At 39.1% G+C, this 20,881-nt stretch overlaps 1 protein-coding gene, 1 pseudogene and 1 gene segment (V, D, J or C); 2 read left to right on the forward strand and 1 right to left on the reverse strand.

The window, feature by feature from the left end:
- Positions 1-20,881, forward strand: part of LOC114084216 (immunoglobulin lambda-1 light chain-like) — an 878,674-nt gene that overhangs the window by 839,556 nt on the left and 18,237 nt on the right. The gene's annotated exons all lie outside the window — the stretch shown is intronic.
- LOC114084215 (immunoglobulin lambda variable 2-18-like) overlaps positions 1-20,881 on the forward strand; it is a 473,618-nt gene that overhangs the window by 429,755 nt on the left and 22,982 nt on the right.
- On the reverse strand, positions 18,873-20,466 carry LOC114107650 (KH domain-containing RNA-binding protein QKI-like; annotated as a pseudogene).

A 20,881-nucleotide genomic window follows, 5' to 3' on the forward strand; every position in this document is an offset into this window, starting at 1 on the left:
CATAACAGAGATGATTGATTCAAAAGTATACTTTTTCTTTACTTCCTGATGGATCTGTCAAGTGTTATAAAGGAAAGCTGAAACCTTCTAGTATAACAGTAGAATATTTAATTTCTCATTGTAATTCCTTCCATTTTTTGTCTATTTTTTAATTTTTGTTTCCTGGTATGCTCCTTCTCTTGCCATTCAGAAACAATCATATTCCAGCAGCAACTGAGCCTGTGTGTGTTAAACAAGCATCTCCATACACTCTAGAACCATGACCACAGTAAGGAAGCCCCTGTAGTGTTTCTTCAGCAAACCAATATACTGACAGTTACTCTATGTTTCCCTAGATTGCTATCGAGTCATTATGGAAGTGGCATCCATTGATTTGGGAGGAGACCAACCAAATTATATTGATGAGGTAATGTGACCCTTCTTTGTCTAAGATATAACTGTTGTTCTCTTCCTTTTAATTCAAATTCATGCATGAAAATATGACATTGTTCATTATAAGTGACTCATAGGTGGTGGAATTACAACTATACATCTATTCCCTGTGAGAATGATTCAAGATGAATCATTGACATGATCCATGACAACAACCATTGTCAAATGATTGTAGTGAGCATTTTCTTCAATGGCATTTTTCCTTGGTAGAAAAAGAATTTTGTGCATTTCATCAAATTGTACCTGAGAAATCCCTCATGCAAAGCTCACGTCTTTTCACAAGTGCCTCTCTGCCTTACTTTGTGATCTTTGCCCCAACTGCTGTTTCCCATCTAATTATCTAATGTCACCACAGACAACAGTAGACTTGTGCAAATGATCTCCTGCTCACACTGTCTTCCTTTCTGTAACTACAGGTAGCCTCTGCAGCAAATGAGAAAAGTAAGTATTCTCAACTCCCTAACATGCTGAGGAAAACCTCTGTACTTAGATAGGTCAGACATTCCTTCCTGTTTCTATGGAAAATGTTACCCTGAATTCAGATTTCTTTTGGAAATGAGGATTGGGATGTGGTGACAAAGTGATAATCCAGTGAAGGATTATGGCCATCTACCACGATCCTGAAACAGCTGTCTTTTTGGTGCATTTATGTGAATGAGCGTGGGGAGGTATTTATGTGAATGAGAATGAGGAGGTATCCCTGAGCATGTCCATGTGTAATAATTGTGTATGTCTTTGTGAGGCTGTGGGAGCTTCTTCAGAAATTCTCTTCTAACATGCCTAGCACAAGCATCCATTTTTTAAAAATAAAATCTACACTAATGCATGATTCATTTTATTTAATTCCTTCCCACTTCATGACACCCAAGTCTAAAGTTTTGGTTACTAGGCCCTCTGTAGATAGAGAGGATGCTGAGCCAAAAGATCCAGGTTCTTCACTCTGTAAGTGAAAAAAGCATTAAGAATCAGGAAATTGTCCTTATGGTGATGCTTTGGGATAGGGAACTGTATACCTCACCCAGCGATATATCACACTCCAGGTTATTACAATATATTAGTGTACTAATATCTCCTATGTGAAATATTTTGCATACTTTCAAAGTGGCCTCAGTGGTCATCTCTAGAGACAAACATACCCCTAAGGGTACAAAATATGAAACACACATATCACACCTGGTTCCAGTCTAGCTAGAAACCCAAATACTGTGCTTCTCATTCATTCTTGTACTTCTCTTTGCTGTATATTTTCACTGCTTTCCATATCAAGAAATGCCCTGAACAATTCATAAGCAATAAATCAGTATACTAATAGTCATTCTGCATCCTCCTAGTTCCCCCAAATGGCATGGTGGAGTTCATTCCTGGAGAAAGCATGAGCCGAGAGACCCCATCAAAAGCCATGGTAAGGTTGCTTACCTTCCTCAGAAATACAAGTGTTGCTCTTTAGTTTCTTTTTCTCTTGTAATATGATATGATTTCCTGGAGATGACATACACAATTTCCTGAATGTGCAGATTCTCATGGGGGTGTCTGTTGCCAACTGAGACTTCACTGAAGGCAACATTAACAAGAAACAGTATTAACTACCCACTGTATGATAACAAGCTTTGTGCCTGCCTGTGGTTTTCCCTCCTGACCATCGAATTCCTTAATTATCACCTAATATAGACCTGTGACAAAAATCCCCTAGAAAAGCTTGTGTCATTTGGTGAGAGTACATTTGCTATGTGTTCCCTTGATTTGACCACATTTTCATTGGATTTTCTAATGTCACCAAGTAAACAAAAGACTTGTGCACACAGGACAGAGCAGGCTTGATCTTCATAGTGACTCCTTTTCTGTATTTACAGGATTCAAAAGGAGCCATAAATGGTATGTCCTGGCCTCACTCTCTTCCTGTTGCAAAATGTAATTTGACCCATAACAGAGTCTTCCTTCCTTTTGAGTGCAGGTCCCAGTGATTCCACTACTTCCTTGAGAATAGAAGTGAGGAGGTTGTGGTCCAAATTGATTAAAAAAAACTATGGCCATTCTGCATAGTTCCTTGAAGCACCTGTGTGAGTTGAGCGATGTGGTTAGGTCAATGATAGTTTTATATATGTGTCTCAGTGTGCATTTATGCAACAATTCTGAGTGTGACTTTGTGTTCATTTTTGCACATTTGTTTGTTTCTCTAGATATATACATGTCAAGATGCCAATGTCCACATGTTTAAACAAAAAAAAAGCCATCTCCATTAGATCATGATTTTGTATATGTGTAAATGCATCAAACTAAACTTTCCATGCATGCAGTTCATTCCACGCCAATACCTCAATTAACATGCAAAACATCTCCCATCAAAACCCAGAAAATTTTCACGACACTCAATAAGGAAAAAGCTCGGTTTCATTCCTGTCTACTGCACCAGTAGCCACTTCATTTAATAGCAAAACTCACCTGTCACTAGGCCCTGTATTTAGTCAGCGCATGTGATTGTTCGTAACACTTCACTCATGAAAATTTTTCACGTTCATATACATTTTCTGTGAGAGATGTCAGAATTCATCTTCCAAACCCCATTCTAGGCACAAAGTTCTGGACAGGGCCAATCCTTAACAGTGACCCTCAGGTCCACCAGCACACTATGCTCACTTATGGTGGGAATCTGTGACAGAAGAGATGCACAGGCCAGAGGTTCCTGTGGCTTAAAAAAAGGGCTTACTTTGCATGTTCCAACTGACACTGAAAGCTATCTTATTGGGTCTTTTTGTAGACACTATTTGTAGAAACATGTTTTAACTGGGGGAACTTTCATGGGGCCTGACCAGCACAGCTGCAGCTCATCTAGTTACAGAGCAAAAGATGAGCTCTAGTGAAGGTCCAGCTCAGCACAGCAGTGGTGTCTGATCCCACAGTTTAGGTCTGTGCTACTCCCTGTGTGGCCTGCAGGATATCACATTGACAGTGTATCTAATAGTTCTTCATATTGTCAGTCTCAAATGTTATCCAGGTTCTTCTAATCATACATACATGGATACTGACACTGACTGGTCACTGTGAGAGTGTAACCACTGTGATCATCATTCCTTCTCATCCCTGAACTCCTCCCTGGGCAGAGTGTCTTTGTCTTAGTCCCTGTCATAATTTGATGAATGCAACTCTGTGCTAAGATCTCACTTGTCCAGCATGTGGCACTCTACAGTGAGCCAGGTATCCACCTGGGATCTGACCAGCACCAGCCAGCATCAGTAGCAAAGTTAAGGACATAGCATTGTATCCAAGCTTTGCACACACATTTCTTATGAGCTCTAGGTGGGATGTGCTTGACCTTGTGGGGAACCATATGAATCTTAATGTTGACTTGGGGAACCATCTGAATCTTAATGTTGACTTTGTTAATGTACAGTCCTCAGGCCCTCAGAGAGTTCCTGGCACTTTTGCATGAGTGCACAGTCTACTTATAAATGAGGAGTATGAGGAATGAGACCGTGCTAGCAAACTGCTGTCCAAGAAAACCCAGGGGAAGGAAATTCTTGTCTGCTTCAATATATATATATATATATATATATATATATATATATATATATATATAGAGAGAGAGAGAGAGAGAGAGAGAGAGAGAGAGAGAGGAGAGAGTGTATTTAATTTTATTTTAATTTTAATACAAAACTTTCAAAGTCTCGTCCCAGTTCCACATTTCAAGTGGCCAGTAGACCCATGTGCATAAAGCGGATAACATTCCCATTCTCTGTGAGCAGCTGATCTGATGCTGGCACAGTATATATTCTGTGCATTTATATTCCTGAAACTGTTGGCATCACTGTTTCAAGGAGAGAGTGATAATGTGCCAATGGAAGGAAGTAGTTAAAATTTGACTCCTTACAGCTCCACTCTCTCACTAGAAGGTTTGCAATTGTTTGCAGCATCCTGTTTGAGGCCTCTGACTCCCCAGAGCTCAGAGAGGGTCTGAGAAGCCAGAACAAAGATCACAGTGATCCTGACTATTAATATTAGTATCGCTATGTTTTTCTTTCTAATAAGGAAACCCTGAAACTGAATAATGTATTCAGGTGTGTTTAGCTTACAGTTCTGGAGATACAAAAGCATGGCACTGGCAAACACTTGGCTTTAGTTAATGCCCTCTTAGCTGCATTGCATGATTGATGGTGTCAGCATGGATGCAGGTGCAGGAGGGAGACATCACATGGGGAGACAGGAAGCCAGCAGGGATCAGTTGATTCATTTGCTCTTCTTACATAACAGGATCTAACAAGGGTTTGAGAAATCTATATTCTTACTTCTGACTCTCATACCCTCAAATGTTTTCATCATCTCCAAGCAGACCTTTCCTCATATAAGTTTCACAAATCTTTTTGTGGCCATACTGAGGACTAAGCCTCAATCACACAATCCAGTGTGGGATAAAAAAAAACATCCAACCCTAGCTTAATTGTGTAGAAGAAAGCATGAGACAATCTTAAGTAACTCTGTTGCTGATGTTTGTGTCTCTAAAGGTTGGACATGGAGCAAGGATTATGATTCAAGCAGTGATGAGGAAGAGCCTGCAGGTAGGAATAGCCCTTGGGGTATGACAAAATGGGAAAGGTTTCATGGTAAGATTTGAGTTCACCTACTCATGTGGGAAATGAGGAATGGGAATGAAATAGAAATAAACAGAAATATGTATTTCTTTCATAAAAATAAGAGTTAGTAGAACTACTGACATCCTGTTCATAAGAAGACAACCTTTTGCTTTGCCAGTACAATCTTCCATGTTAAGTCCCACTGTGTCCTAAATTTGCCTCTATTAAGTATCGAGTAGCTTGGCTTTCATTATTGATTTTTTCGCATTGTGCATGAAAGAAATAAGATCTGCACTTTAGGTTTAACCCACAATGGAGAGAATCTAGTGGGACATACTTTCTTAGAAGCACTTTGCGAGCCTGTAATTGAAGCTCTCACTAGTGATAAGCAGTGAGTAAGAAGTCACAATTCCCCTCTGAATGTTCTTTTTAGAGCAGCACTTTCTCTTCTATGTTTTGTCTATTTCTGATTGAAAATAAACTCCTCCCAAATGTGGGGGACTTAAAGAAAATTGTTTCAGTGCTCCTTGAACAGACCACTGTGTTCTCCTGTAAAAAAGGGGAGAAGTTCCTCCTTGAACACGTTTCTAACCTCCAGTCTTCATCTAACTCCAGGCCCTGTGACTAGGAGGAAAATCTGAATTTGCTTTTATTTAAGAGACCTAAGTCCAGAAAATAAGGGATACTGTGGCTACCTCTTGGAGGAACAGGTTGGCACAGAATCCCTACTTGAGTATTGTGGCAGAATGTAAACTGGAAAAGAGCTCTTGGGATCCTAGATCTATTTCTCATTGCAGAGGTGAGGTGATGGAGGCCAGGAGACAGGAGTGCAGACAAGAGGAAGAATGGAGAGCTTTGACTTTGGCTCTAGAACACCAGGAGCAGGAGCAACTCAAGTTCTCACCTTGACTTTAACTCTGCCTTTCCTTTTTCTAAGGCCACATCATCACCATCACGGCCATGGTCCACAGAGAAGACATAGAAACTGAGCTAGAGGATGAGGAGGAGGAGAAAAGGACCAGAAATCTGCAAGTAATTGATTTTCTATTGGTTTCTCTTATTAATTCTTTCTTATGTAGAGACTCTATAGATTTTCCATGTTTCATCTTTCCCACTTTTATGACTTTTCTAAAGGTGCTTTCCTCATCCAGATCTTTGAGGTCCTTGGCCCTTCAATGTCTGTTAAATCTCTCTGCACTAATATTCTTAGTCTTTCCCTGTTTTTTTTTTTTTTTTTTTTTTTTTACCACAGGTGACACCACTGAATCGTGCTGAGCAATACTGCATGGCCATACACTGAGTTTGAGTTGTAGGGGGCATCAGAAATACTGAGTTGTTGCCTGATATATGAGACACAAACAATCTGGCTCTGTTTTACTGACGACTGAATAGCTGGATTCTCCTGCCTTTGCTGGCTCTGAGCATGTGTGAATGTACCCTTCCTTTCCTAGGTCAAGATTATACAATTGGAATGTAGGTCCCCTAACATGAATTGTTTCCAGGGGCCCTCTCCTGATTTAAAATGTGGGCTCAATGCAGCAAAGGTGATAAAGCAGTTTAGGAAGAGGAAATGTGAGTGTAGAAAGAATGGGAGGGAAAGCAGAGGTAAAAATCAGACCACATATTCTCCATTGCTTCCTTAAGTTTCTTTGTTGCACTTTATGCAATCCATCAGAAGCAATTAGAGCACTGAAGGTGCCATATTGCATATGACCATGGCCATGCAATTTGGTTAAAATTAGTGCATGAAACTGAGGAATGGCACTACAGAGGGTAGGGTGTCGCGACCCCTTGCCCGCAAGGAAGACGCAACTCAGGAATCTTCTTTCAGCAGTTTATTCAGGCCTTGATTAAAGTGTCATCTTCTAGCGACCCCCCGCCGAGCGCCCAAGCACAGCCTAATAAAGCCTCCCACATACCAATCTTAAGCTGCCACGTGGATCTTTCTCATAGGGTGGTCAGGGATTGCGTGCCAACTCTCCATAAAAGGAGTTGTTTATCACAGGCCACAGTGGAAGCCAGCGCCATCTTCTAATGGCGGCCACGGTCTATAGGAACGGCTCACCACAGTTCCCCCTTCTGTGTTATAAAACAATGCAGGCGAAAGTAGAGGTCCTATCCCACTGTGCAGAAGTGGCTGCAATGTATGGTTCAGTCCTAAGGAGGGCCCTTCCTTAGACCTGGTCCCATATCAGCCGACGCCTTTTTTCGTAGGGCGGGGCGTGGACGTCAAACCCGCATGCAATAGGACATGCTTTCCTTGAGGTCCGTTGAGGGATCACTCAAGTGCAGTGCCTTGCCTCGCATCCTGCATCGTGACGACGGTGAGAAGTAGGATAATACAGGTAGCCTGGTAATAATGACAAAATTTAAGTTGGCAACACAATCCCTAAGCCCCAGAGGAAGGTAAAGAGTCTGTAGCCGAGAAGAAAGACCAGTCCTGAAACCCATCTGCGTGCAATGGTAACAAGACCTGCAGAGTGCAAGGGCTATTCAGCACTGAGAAAGCATAGGAAAGAGGGCACGCCAATCCCAGTGCAATGTGAAATTAACTTGGGGTGCAATGGCCATGCCCAGAAATCACTGTTTAAGATGTGCAAGCCAGATTTGTGGAGAAATGCCATTCTCTAAGGCCGCAAGAGCCTGTACAATCATAGCTTTCTCTTGCGCATGGCGAGCTTTAAGGCAACAGAGAAGCCACAAACAAAGTACAACACCGAAGCAACACATTGCCCCAAAAATGCCCACTCCCACCCATTCCTTAAAAAAGGAAAAAGCAGAGGATAGCCAACTGGTGAATTGACCCAAAGTCACTGGTTCGACACGGGTACTATTCAAAACAGCAATCTGAGTTAGTTGAGACTGGATCAAGTTTTCTGCTTCCAAGGACCAGGTTCCGGATAGATATTCCCCGATGATGCAGGAGGCATTTCTGGAATCATTAAATCTGACAGAGGTTATACATAAATGTGCATGTTGATCAATACAACCCAAATGTACTAGGTCAGACAATTCCTCAACTTGAGCTTGAAGCAGATCTATCCTTTGATTAGCAGCCAAAATCCCAGATAAAATGTGTTGATTAATTTTACTTTGGGATTCAAGTATGGTGGATGTTTGTTGAATAACCTGATTAATAGTAGCAGCAGTTTGAACCTGGCTGGCCATGGCTACTCCAGCTGTAACTGCTGCAGCAGCAGATACCGCCACAGCTGTCACTATAGCTGCCGTAATTCCAAAATCTCTACGGGTTCTAATCAATTCAACAATAGGAAAGGATTCTGGATCTGCAGTAACTGGGATCGGGACAAAGGTTGGAATTTTCATAACCACTGCCATAGTTCAGGAGCCATTCCAACACTCAGACAAGTAGCAAGTAACATTAGAACAATTAAGCATCCCCTGTGATGTATCATTAGCCAAAAGAAACAGGAACGGAGATTGGAGACAGACTGCTGCAGAGGGTAATGTAGCATTAGATAATTGTGAATTATTTGCAAAAATTTTAAGCCTCCTACCTCGCTCCGAGTTTTGGGTACTGCCAGAAACATTAAACAGCCAACTTTGGACTCCTAATATTTCCCTGGGGAAACACAAGCGCGGACTAGACTAGCCCAATCTGAAGGAGTCATGCAAAATCTAGTAAGTCCCTCCACTTGAGTGAGAGTGAAAGCGGCATCTATGCCATAAGTGCGGACAGATTCTGCCAAGGTTTTAACTATCTTAAAGTCTAAAGGCTCATGATATCTTCCCCTGTTATTGTCCTGAAATACAGGGTATGCAAGTCCCATATCTGTATTAACTGTCCTCCAAACTTGCGCATGAAAAGATCTCCCGGAACTTTGGCCCTCCCCTACATACGGGGGTGGAGCAACAGGCATCATATCTTCTTCTAAATTTTCAACCTCCTCCTCCTCAGAATTCTGTTGACCAATATTAGATCCCTCCCCCTTCTTACAGTAGGCATGCACGCCTTGTGTCTCCTTTTTCTTCTTTTTCATTTTTATCTTACGTAGTTGTTGTAACAATATATCAAGGTCCTCAGAACTGTCTGAGTCGCTTGTGGTCTCAGGCGTTCTGAATTCGGTCAAGTCTGGATAGAGCCTTCTCCTATTTTTATCTTCAGGCTCTTTTGCCTTCTCACTACTGTTACTTTTGATACTCTCTGCCACTTCACTATGTGATCTTTCAGATTTTTCCTCATGTAGTTGCTCAAGAACAGCTTGACCCTCACTCACAGCTTCTTGGCATTTACCATCAGTTATACATCCTCTAACTAACTTCCAAAGTGGTATAACGCCACCCTCTAAGGTGCCTTGCTCACGAGCGAAATCTAGATCTTTCCCTAATTTGTCCCAGCTAGGAACCATAAGACTCCCTGAAAAAGCAAACCAAGGAGCCGCTATATCAGCTTCTCTTAAAAACATCTGCAAAGTACTCTGCTTTATCTTAAGTCCTTTTGAACGTAGCAACCCATCTAGGGCCAACAAAATTGGGCTTGAAGAGGTAGCGCCCATAATGTTTTTAGAGCTATAAAGAAAGTGAAAGTACAAAAATCCCCGCTCTCTTCATTTTACAGGGGAGCGTTCCGTTTTATGAATTCCCCGCTCTCTTCCTTTTACAGGGGAGCGTCCCTTTTTCCCGCTCTCTCTCTATTTACAGAGAGAGCGCCCCGCTATTAGCTTGCGGATTCCCACTTTACCTGGGAACTTACCGGTGCACCACCCTGACTGCTGAAAGTTCTGGATCCTGGGTTCGAGGAATATAATTCCCCGTCCGGGCCACCAATTGTCGCGACCCCTCGCCAGCAAGGGAAAACACGACACAGGATTCTTCTTTCAGCAGTTTATTCAGGCCTTGATTAAAGTATCATCTTCTAGCGACCCCCCGCCGAGCGCCCAAGCACAGCCTAATAAAGCCTCCCACATACCAATCTTAAGCTGCCACGTGGATCTTTCTCATAGGGTGGTCAGGGATTGCGTGCCAACTCTCCATAAAAGGAGTTGTTTATCACAGGCCACAGTGGAAGCCAGCGCCATCTTCTAATGGCGGCCACGGTCTATAGGAACGGCTCACCACAGTAGGGCTGGAGGAGCAGTGTCCTTGCTCCAACTTTTGTCATCACAGGTGCAGCTCCTCAGGGTCCCAGATGTGTGCTACTCAGCCTTTACACCCAAATGTCCTAGAGAACCCTTCTCATTGCCTCATGTTCACTCTCTAGGGAAGCAGCCTCAAAAGGTTCTGAAGGTGAATATGCATGGGAATTTCCTCCTGAGGACATTAATAGACACTCTGTCCACAGACAACACCCTCAGCTGAGGGCAGCATACCAGCCTCAGTGCTCCCTGCCTAGACCCCAGGAGAGATCTAGATAAATCTAGAGATCTATCCTGAAGACAATTGTGGTCCTGGCCACTCTCTGTGGCTAGCAACTCATCCCAAGTGACCTTTTTACCTTGTTCTGTTTTATAGACTCCATAAGACATCTGGGAGAGCAGAGATTTTGGCCCTGGGACACAGGAGAGATGATACCTGCAATGCACAGCAGCTGGAATTAACCTGCAAGACTCAGAGCAGGAGCTTGCTTTTTGGTTCCAAAGACATAACTGTCTATATTGTATAGAATTTGCAGATTTTTGTGTTCTTTGTTTAATAATTTTAATATTAGTACTTCATGTTAAACTTTTATATTAAATTATATTTACTTGGTAATAATTGCTTTTTAAATTCATCTTGTAAAATAAACACACTAGGGAAAAGAGGTGAGAGGGAAAGAGAGGGAGAAGGGGAATTGCACGGAAGAGGGAAGGAGATCCTCATCGTTATACAGAATACATGTATGATGATGTGAGGGGAAAAAAAGTGTGTCACATTAGATTGGGTAGAGACAAGTGATGGGAGGGGAGGGGAGGGGAAGGGGGAAAAGGAAGTTCAGCAGAATAAAATAGACATTAGTATTGCTGTATGTATATACGTGACTACATGACCAATGTGATTCTGCAACCTGTACACTCAGAAAAAATGAGAAATTATACCCCATCTGATTCAAAAGTATGATATGTCAAGATCATTGTACTGTCATATGTGTAAGTAACTAAAACAAATTAAAACACACACACACACACACACTAAACAGAGGAAGATGTTACTGAGGCAGATCTCAATGAATTACAAAGCAGTTACCTGGTGACCCCCATTATCATCAGTCCTCTCCTCCCATACCCCTCAGTTTGCTTTTTTGGTTATTTTTTAGATTGGTATTATAACATTCACTAAATTATTGATGTGGGTGAATAGATGCAATAAAGAAACAAATTATTAAATTGCAAGCTAAGTTAAATCCCAACTAAATTTCATAAGTGTTTAATTAATTTATTCATTCATTAGCTAACTGAATCTCAAGTCAAGACACCCAATATAAGAAAGGGCTGGGAAAAATTGGCAATATTCATTTATGAAAAATTGTGGTTTTACATTTTGTATCCTTTTTTCAATCAAGAACAATATTTTTGTAATATATCACATACATATAAAACAAGTTGGAAAACATTCATTACAAACTTGTAACAATGGCTTTAAATACATTAACTGACATGTTTCTCATTGAAAATAGGTTGGTTGCTATATATATTGCATGAAAACTACTAAGTTAATAAAGTCTAGACAAAATATAAATATCTGCTCTATGGTAACATATGAGCATCACTCCAATCTAACCATGCTAAAAGTTACATAATACTGTAAAAATGTCTTAAAAACTATATACTTTAATAAGAAATAAATTCAATAAAAAATGATAATACAGGGACTGGGATTGTGGCTCAGTGGTAGAGTACTTACCTCACACATGTGAGGCCATGGGTTTGATCCTAATCACCATATATAATAAATAATATAAAGGCATTGAGTCCATCTACAACTAAAAATATTTTTTTATAAAAGAATGATGGGCTGGGGTTGTAGCTCAATGGTAGAGCACTCGCCTAGCATACAAGAGGCACTGAGTTCGATTCTCAGCACCACATATAAATAAATAAAGTTCCATTGATAGCTAAAAATTATGTAAGAAAAAAAGAATGATAATACTGAGAACCAAGGCTTTCAGATTTCAAAATTCATGCTTATTTTCGGGTGATCCAATATTTTGTCAACTAAGTTTTCAAAATTTGTTTAAAGCCAACATTACTCATACATGTTACTCATCTATTATTTCATAAATTTACTTTATTTATTTAAACATCCAAAATATTCAGGTTAAATATATTTGAAATGAAGCTGAAAGAAATACTGGTATCTTTTTTTCACTGTGACCTCAAGTGTTTAAGTATTACAAGTTATTCAACCAACACAACAAAGTTAAAATCATAATGGCACATCATGCATTGTAAATAAATCAAAACAACAGCATGTGTAACACAAAGATAGAGCAGTGCCACATTAAATGAAAACTAGCTGATTACAAACAACTGTCTACTGCACAGCATAAACTTAAAACAGTTCAAGTGAGAGAAGGTAATGGAGAGGTCACCATGAATGTGCCAACTGATGATTTTGCTGACTACTGTTGTCCAGAATGGAAATCAAAAAAAATATATATATTTGTAAAAACATTGATAGGTATACAATTATCTCCAGTGTTAAAAAAATAAAGATTTCCAATGCATCTGCCTTCTCAGAATAGAATAAAGCTCTAACTTTTTCTGTCAACTGGTGTTTCAATCACACATAATTTTTACCTCTGAATTTTTTGGGTTGACATTGATTACTGTAACAACCAAAATTAGTCCATGATGACATGTTTTTAAAAACTTTTTAAAAACTTACTACTCAGATATTAGAACACATCAATTTTTTAGAATATCAAATTTACATTAAGGTCATGTGGCACACATCATGTAATTCAAAGCCTCAACTCATTTGTCCCTGTCATATCTTCTTTCACACACACACACACACACACACACACACACACACACACACAAACACACAAACACACATTTCTTCATCAGTACTCTTGTGTAGTAAAAGTGTCTAGCTTTTGTTCATTTTTTCAATGCAATACACTTCTATCTACAATTTCATTACATGCATACAGCAAAAAAAAGCAATTATGGGTTTTACACCTTCATGGTAATTTTCTATACAGGGAGGTTTAAAACAGTACTTCAACATTTTTCCCAGTAATGTGACACAGAATGATTGTACCTTGTTCTCAAAATTTTAATAAGGAGATATAAAATACAGGTTCAATAATTTTAATTCAAGTATCCATCTTTTAAAAAATAGTGTTGCAGTGTGGTTCTTTGCATTACTTTTAAAACTTTTAAAGTTTTTCTCTCATGGCACAATCTTCTAATACTTCATATATGAGAGGCAATTTTTTTAAAAAATTGCAACTTCTGCCCTTGGAAGGGCTCTGTAGAGACTGAATGACATATGAGAATTTTTTATTGATTTTATATATTTACATATATGATAATGAAATGCATTCCAATTCTTATTACACACACAGAGCACAATTTTTCTATCTTTGTATATTAAGTATGGTCACACCAATTCATGCCTTAACACAATTACTTTGTGTGTGTGGTATTTTTTTGCATTACAATTCTTATCACACATATATACCACAATTTTTTCATATTTCTGGTTGCATATAAAGAATGTTGACCCCCAATTCAAGTCTTCATGCATGTACTTTGGATAATGATGCCCATCACATTCCACCATCCTTGCTAATCCCCTGTCCCCCTCCCTTTACCTCCCACCCCTCTTTCCTATCTAGAATTCATCTAATCCTCCCATGCTCCCCCTCCCTACCCCACTACAAGTCAGCCTCCTTATATCAGAGAAAATATTCAGCATTTGTTTTTGTGTGTGTGTGGATTGGCTAATTTCACTTAGCATTATCTTCTCCAACGCCATTCATTTACCTGCAAATGCCATGATTTCATTCTCTCTTATTCCTCTTATTCCTCAGTGCTCCCTGCCCAGAACCCAGGAGAGATCAGGGCCCAAATCATCTTGCTTATCATGAGGATAATTGTGGTCCTGGCCACTCTCTGTGACCAACAGAGTAAAATTCTGTTGTGTATATGTGCCACATTTTTTAATCCATTCATCCACTGAAGGGCATCTAGGTTGGCTCCACTGTTTAGCTATTGTGAATTGTGCTGCTATAAACATTGATGTGGCTGTGTCCCTGTTGTATGCTGTTTTTAAGTCCTTTGGGTATAGTCTGAGGAGAAGGGATACCTGAGTTAAATGGTGGTTCCATTTCCAGATTTCCAAGGAATCTCCATACTGCTTTCCATATTGGCTGCACCAATTTGCAGTCCCACCAGGAATGTATGAGTGTACATTTTTCCACATTCTCGCCAACATTTTTGTTTTTTGTCTTCATAAGAGCTGCCATTCTGACTGGAGTGAAATGATAACTTAGAGTAGTTTTGATTTGCATTTCTCTAATTGCTAGAGATGATGAGCATTGTTTTATATATCTGTTGATTGATTGTAAATCCTCTTCTGAGAAGTGTCAAAATTTTCAAGTCCTTGGCCCATGTGTTGATTGGGTTATTTGTTTTTTTTGTGGGTTTTTTTGTGCTTAGCTTTTTGAGTTCTTTATATATCCTAGAGATTAGTGCTCCATCTGATTTGTGAGGGGTAAAAATTTGCTCCCAGGATGTAGGCTCTCTGCTCACCTCACAGATTGTTTCTTTTTGCTGACAAAAAAACTTTTTAGTTTGATTCTATCCTATATATTAATTCTTGGTTTTAATTTTTGTGCTATAGGAATCTTATTAAGGAAGTTGGGTCCTAATCCCACATGATGAAGATTAGAGCCTACTTTTTTCTCTATTAGTGCAGTCTCAGGTTTAATTCCTAGGTTCTTGATCCATTTTGAGTTGGTCTTGTGCATGGTGAAAGATAGGGGTTTAATTTCATTTTGTTGCATATGGGTTTCCAGTTTTCATAGCACCATTTTTTGAAGATACTCTCTTTTCTCCAGTGCATGTTTTTGGCACCTTTGTCTAATATAAGATAATTGTAATTTGGGGGGTTAGTCTCTGTGTCCTCTATTCTGTACCATTGATCTACCAGACTGTTTTGGTTTGAATTGCATGCTGTTTTTGATACTATTGCTCTGTAGTATAGTTAAAGGGCTGGTATAGTGGTGCCACCTGCTTCACTTATCCTGCTAAGGATTGCTTTAGCTGTTCTGGGTCTCTTATTTTTCCATATGAATTTCATGATTGCTTTTTTATATTTCTATGAGGAATTTCACTGAGATTTTGATCAGTATTGCATTAAACCTATATAGTGCTTTTGGTACTATGGTCATTTTTATCATATTAATTCTGCCTATCCAAGAAAAAGGTATATCTTTCCATATTCTAAGATCTTCTTTGATTTCTCTCTTTAGGGTTCTGTAGTTTTCATTATACAGATCTTTCACCTCTTTTTTGTTGATTCCCAATTATCTTATTTTTTTAGGTTATTGTGAATGGGGTAGTTTTTCTCATTTCCTTCTCAGATTTGTCACTGATATACAGAAATGCCTTTGATTTATGGGTTTTGATTTTATATACTGCTACTTTGCTGAATTCATTTACTAGTTCTAGAAATTTTCTGGTGGAGCTTTTGGGGTCTTCTAGGTATAGAAGTCCTTAGTTAATAGTGCTAATTTAAGTTCTTCTTTTCCTATGTGTATCTCTTTAATTTCTTTCATCTGTCTAATTGCTCTGGTCAGTGTTTCAAGCACTATGTTGAACAGAAGTGGTGAGAGAAGGCATCCCTGTCTTGTTCCAGGTTTTAGATGGAATGCCTTCAACTTTTGTCTGTTTAGAATGATGTTGGCCTGTGGATTAATGTAGATAGCCTTTAACATGTTGAGATATATTCCTGTTATCCCTAGTTTTTCTAGTGTTTTTAACTTAACTGGATGTTGTATTTTGTCAAATGCTTTTTCTGTGTCTATTGTGGTGACCACATGATTCTTATATTAAGTCTATTGATGTGGTGAGTTACATTTATTGATTTCCATATGTTGAACCAACCTCGCATCCCTGGGATGAATCCCACTTGATCATGGTGCAAGAACTTTTTGATCTGTTTTTGTATTCAATTTTCCAGAATTTTATTGAGAAATTTGCATCTATGTTCATTAGACATATTGGTCTGAAGTTTTCTTTTTTGATGTGTCTTTGTCTGGTTTGGGGATCAGGGTGATATTGGCCTCATAGAATGAGTTTGGAATGACTGCCTCTTTTTCTATATAGTGAAATAAATTGAAGAATGTTGGTATTAGTTCTTCTTTAAAGGTCTTGTAGAACTTGGCTGTGTAACCATCCGGTCCTGGGCTTTTCGTGGTTGGTAAGCCTCTGATGGTGTCTTCTATTTCCTCACTTGATATTGGTCTGTTTAAATTGTGTATATTTTCCTGACTCAATCTGGGCAGATCATATGACTTAAGAAATCTGTCAATGCCTTCAATGTCTTCTATTTTATTGGAGTTTAAGATTTCAAAATAATCTCTAATTATCCTCAGTATTTCTGTAGTGTCTGTTGTGATATTACCTTTTTCATCATGTATGCTGGTAATTTGAGCTCTGTCTTCTCTTCATTAGCGTGGCTAAGGGTCTGTCAATTTTATTATTTTTTCAAAGAACCAACTTTTTGTTTTGTCAATTTTTTCAATTGTTCCTTTTGTTTTGATTTCATTGATTTCATCTCTCATTTTAATTATCTCTTGCCTTCTACTGCTTTTGCTGCTGATTTGTTCTTCTTTTCCTAGGGCTTTGAGATATAGTATGGGGTCATTTATTTTTTTACTTTTTCTTCTTTTAAAAAATGAACTCCATGTAATGAATTTTCCTTTTAGTACTGCTTTCATAGTGGCCCAGAGATTTTGATTTGTTGTGTATATGTTCTCATTTACTTCTAAGAATTTTTTAATCTCCTCTTTGATGTATTCTGGAACCCATTGTTCATTCAGTAGCATATTGTTTAGGCTCCAAGTGATGGAGAAATTTTTGTTTTTTATTTTGTTGTTTATTTCCAATTTCATTCCATTAAGATCCAATAAAATGCATGGTAGTATCTCTAACTTTTTGTTTTTGCTTTGTGGCATATTATATGGTCTGTTTTTAGAGAAGGATCCATGTGCTGCTGAGAATAAAGTGTATGCACTTGGTGCAGGTTGACATATTCTATATACGTTAGTTAAGTCTAAGTTATTGATTGTGTTATGGAGTTCTATAGTTTTGTTTTCAACTTATGTTTGGAAGATCTATCCAGTGGTAAGCGAGGTCTGTTAAAGTCACCCAAGATTATTGTGTTGTGGTCAATTTGACTCTTGAACTTGAGAAGAGTTTGTTTGATGCTCATAGCTGCACCATTATTTGGGGCATATATATTTATGATTGTTATGTCTTATTGGTGTAGGTTCCCTTGAGCAGAATGTAATGTCTATCTTTATCCCTTTTGATTAACTTTGACTTGAAGTCTACTTTATTTGATATGAGTATGGAAACCCCTGCTTGCTTCCACAGTCCATGTGATTGGTATGATTTTTCCCAACCTTTTACCTTCAGTCTGTATATGTCTTTTCATATCAGATGAGTAACCTGGAGGTAGCTTATTGTTGGGTCTTTTATTTAATCCAATCTGCAAGCCCATGTCTTTTTTTGGTGAGTATAAGCCATTAACATTTAGGGTTACTATTGAGACATGGTTTGTATTTCCAGCCATATTTGTTTATTTTTGTTATTTAACTTGGCTTGGTTTTCCTCTTTGATTAGTTTTTCCTTTACTGCACTACCTCCCTCTGTTGATTTTCATTGCTGTTTTTCATTTTCTCTTCATGAAATATTTTGCCAAGGATGTTTTGCAGTGCCAGCTATAAATTCTTTTAACTTTTGTTTATCTTGGAAGGTTTTCATTTCATCTTCAAATCTAAAGCTTAATTTTACTGGATACAAGATTCTTGGTTGGCACCCATTATCTTTCAGAGCTTGATATATATTGTTCTAGGATCTTCTAGCTTTCAGGGTCTGGGTTGAAAAATCTTCCTTTATCCCAGTTGGTTTTCCCCTATATGTAATCTGTTTCCTTTCTCTTGTGGCTTTTAAAATTCTCTCCTTATTCTGTATGTTGGGCATTTTCATTATACTGTGCCTTGATGTGGATCTGTTGTGATTTTGTACATTCGGCATCCTGTAGGCTTCTTGAATTTGGATTTCCAATTTATTCTTCATGTTTGGAAAGATTTCTGGTATTATTTCATTGAATAGATTGTATATTTCTATGATTTGGTCCTCTATGCCTTCTTCTATCCCAATAACTCTTAAATTTTAACTCTTAAATAATTCTGAAATTAAAAAAAATAGTGTTAGACTTTTGTTCTTTGCATTACTTTTAAAACATATTCTTAAGTTTTTCTCTCATGGCACAATCATCTCATACTTCATATATGAGAGGAAATATATTTAAAAAATGCACCTTCTGCCCTTGGAGGGCACTGTAGTGACTGAACAGCATATGAAATTTGAATACTTTTCAAATCACTTCACCAATGACTTGCCTGACTGAGTTCATGATTGTTGCATCAGCACACAGTTCATTCAGAGAGAGTGTGACTTTGCTATGAGAAGAAAAGTTTCCTAGAAGTCTTTCACAGTTACTCCCTCTGTCACTGTGTAATCAAGGGCCATCTGTCTCCCATGGAAGCCTACTTACCATTCTCTTGGGGTAAGACATTGAAAGAAGATCAATGCTTGGAATGATTTGGGCCCTAATATTTTACTATTATTCAGTACAGGTTCTAGAAAGGATGGACACACATATCTTGCCTTCGAACTTTAGTAGCACTGCACCTCACACACCATTGGGTTCAATAGGGTACTCAAGGACTGAAGTGGCTGGTGCCAACGTGTAAGGTATTTTTAGGGTGTGTAGATCAACCCAGCCTCTGTCCCTGGAGGGACAATCACAGCAGAATGGTGAGGAGTTCCTTTTGGCATGACAGAGGTCTGTATTTGTCTGATCAAAGGCATTATAGTAGGGTCAGCTGGAGAAGAGTACTCAGGGTCACTGGTGAGAGAAAAGGTGCAGCCACAGTTATGATCCTTGGAGCAGCCTGGACTGTTGCCACAAGAGAAAAGACAAGGTCTGGCGATTTAATGTTGGCATCTCTGCAGGTGTCATTCAGAATCAGAAGCTCCATCAGCTGCATCTTTTTCACTTCACCCAATACAGTGACACATCATGGATGTACCTTGTTCTCAAAATTTTATTAAGGATGGATAAAATTAAGGTTCTATAATTTTAACTCAGTTTGAATGGTTTCCCCTTCTGCTGCAGGTCCCAGTATTTGCTTCACTTCTTAACTGCTGTCGTTAGTTTTACTTTGCTCTATTCTGAGCACCTTCCACAGTGATTAGTACACATGAATCATGTATATGCTCCCAATTCAGTTTCTATTTGCTCCTCCTTCTCTTTATCTCTTACTGAGCCTTTGCCTCAGGCCATTTTTTTACATCCATTTTCTGCCTCAATTTCTTTAGCTGAAAATCCTCTGGGGCCAAAGATCCTACCAAGAAAATTAAAATCTAGATATTTAAATTTTTTGAATTTTTTTTACACAAATAGAGCACAACTTTTCATTTCTCTGGTTGTACATGATGCAGAGTCACTCCATTCGTTAAATCATACCATACAAAGGGTAGTAATGTCTTTCTCATTCCACCATCTCACCCCCACACACCCTCCCCTCAACCTCCTCTCCTCTGCTCAATCCAAAATTTCTTATTCTTTCCTTGACTCTCCCCCAGAATATTATGGACCTGATCCACTTATCAGAGAATATATATGGAACTTATTTTGTTCCATGATAGTCTCCAACTCTGTCCATTTATCTATCAATGCTATAATTTCATTCTTCTTTAAAGATCAGTAATATTCCACTCTGAATATGTACCAGTTTGTTTATACATTCAACTGTTGAAGGGCATCTAGATTGTTTCCATGGTTTACCTACTATGAATTCAGCTGCTATGAACACTGATGTCACTGCATTACTATGGTGTGCTGATTTTAAGTCTTTTGCATATACACCTGGGAGTGGGAAAGCTGGGTCAAATGGTGGTTCCATTAAAAGTTTTCTAAGGAATCTCCAATCTACTTTCCAAAGTGGTCACGCCATTTTGCAGTCACAAAAATCTGAATACTCTTTTACAGACACATTTAGTTTCTCTCATAACTGAACAATGGGTCCCACATAATCAGGTAATTTTGCACTCCTTTTCTTTTTTGTACTGCCATTTAATGTGTGTACATGTCTTTCAGGTACGCTGCTAATTTCTTCCTCTGTCAACCTCTGGAGGTGGCTGAAGATCCTGCAGAATTTGGACAGGCTGCTCAAGAGCTTCTTGTCCTTCACCAACTGCATCAGGTTATCTGGGATTACCATTTCTCCTGACCGTATTCCAGGCTCCACAGATCACTTCACCCAATGCCACGGCACCAGCACCAGACAGGAGGAATGGGCAGGAGCAACCCCTGGGCACTGTCTGCTGAGGACCCAGTGTGCCTCTCTGCACTAACCCCTGCTCTGGGCCCAGAGCTGAGGCCTATGGAGGCTTGTATATGAGCTACAGTGAAAGTTGAGGAATGTGTACATATTCCACTGTGAGGAGATACAGTGATATATGCCACAGTGGTTCTGGTGGCCCAGCTGTATGGACAATCTTATCCCCTAGATGTATGCTAATAGAGGAATTGGTGATAGGAGACAAAATCTGCTGTTTAGGGCAAGCCCCGCAGAAGAATCCTAATGTAGACCATGGGAGTTTGGGAACAGTCATGTTACCTGCTGTAGAGAATTA

Source organism: Marmota flaviventris, chromosome 1 (assembly GCF_047511675.1).
Source record: "Marmota flaviventris isolate mMarFla1 chromosome 1, mMarFla1.hap1, whole genome shotgun sequence".
In the NCBI taxonomy this organism is placed as follows: domain Eukaryota; kingdom Metazoa; phylum Chordata; class Mammalia; order Rodentia; family Sciuridae; genus Marmota; species Marmota flaviventris.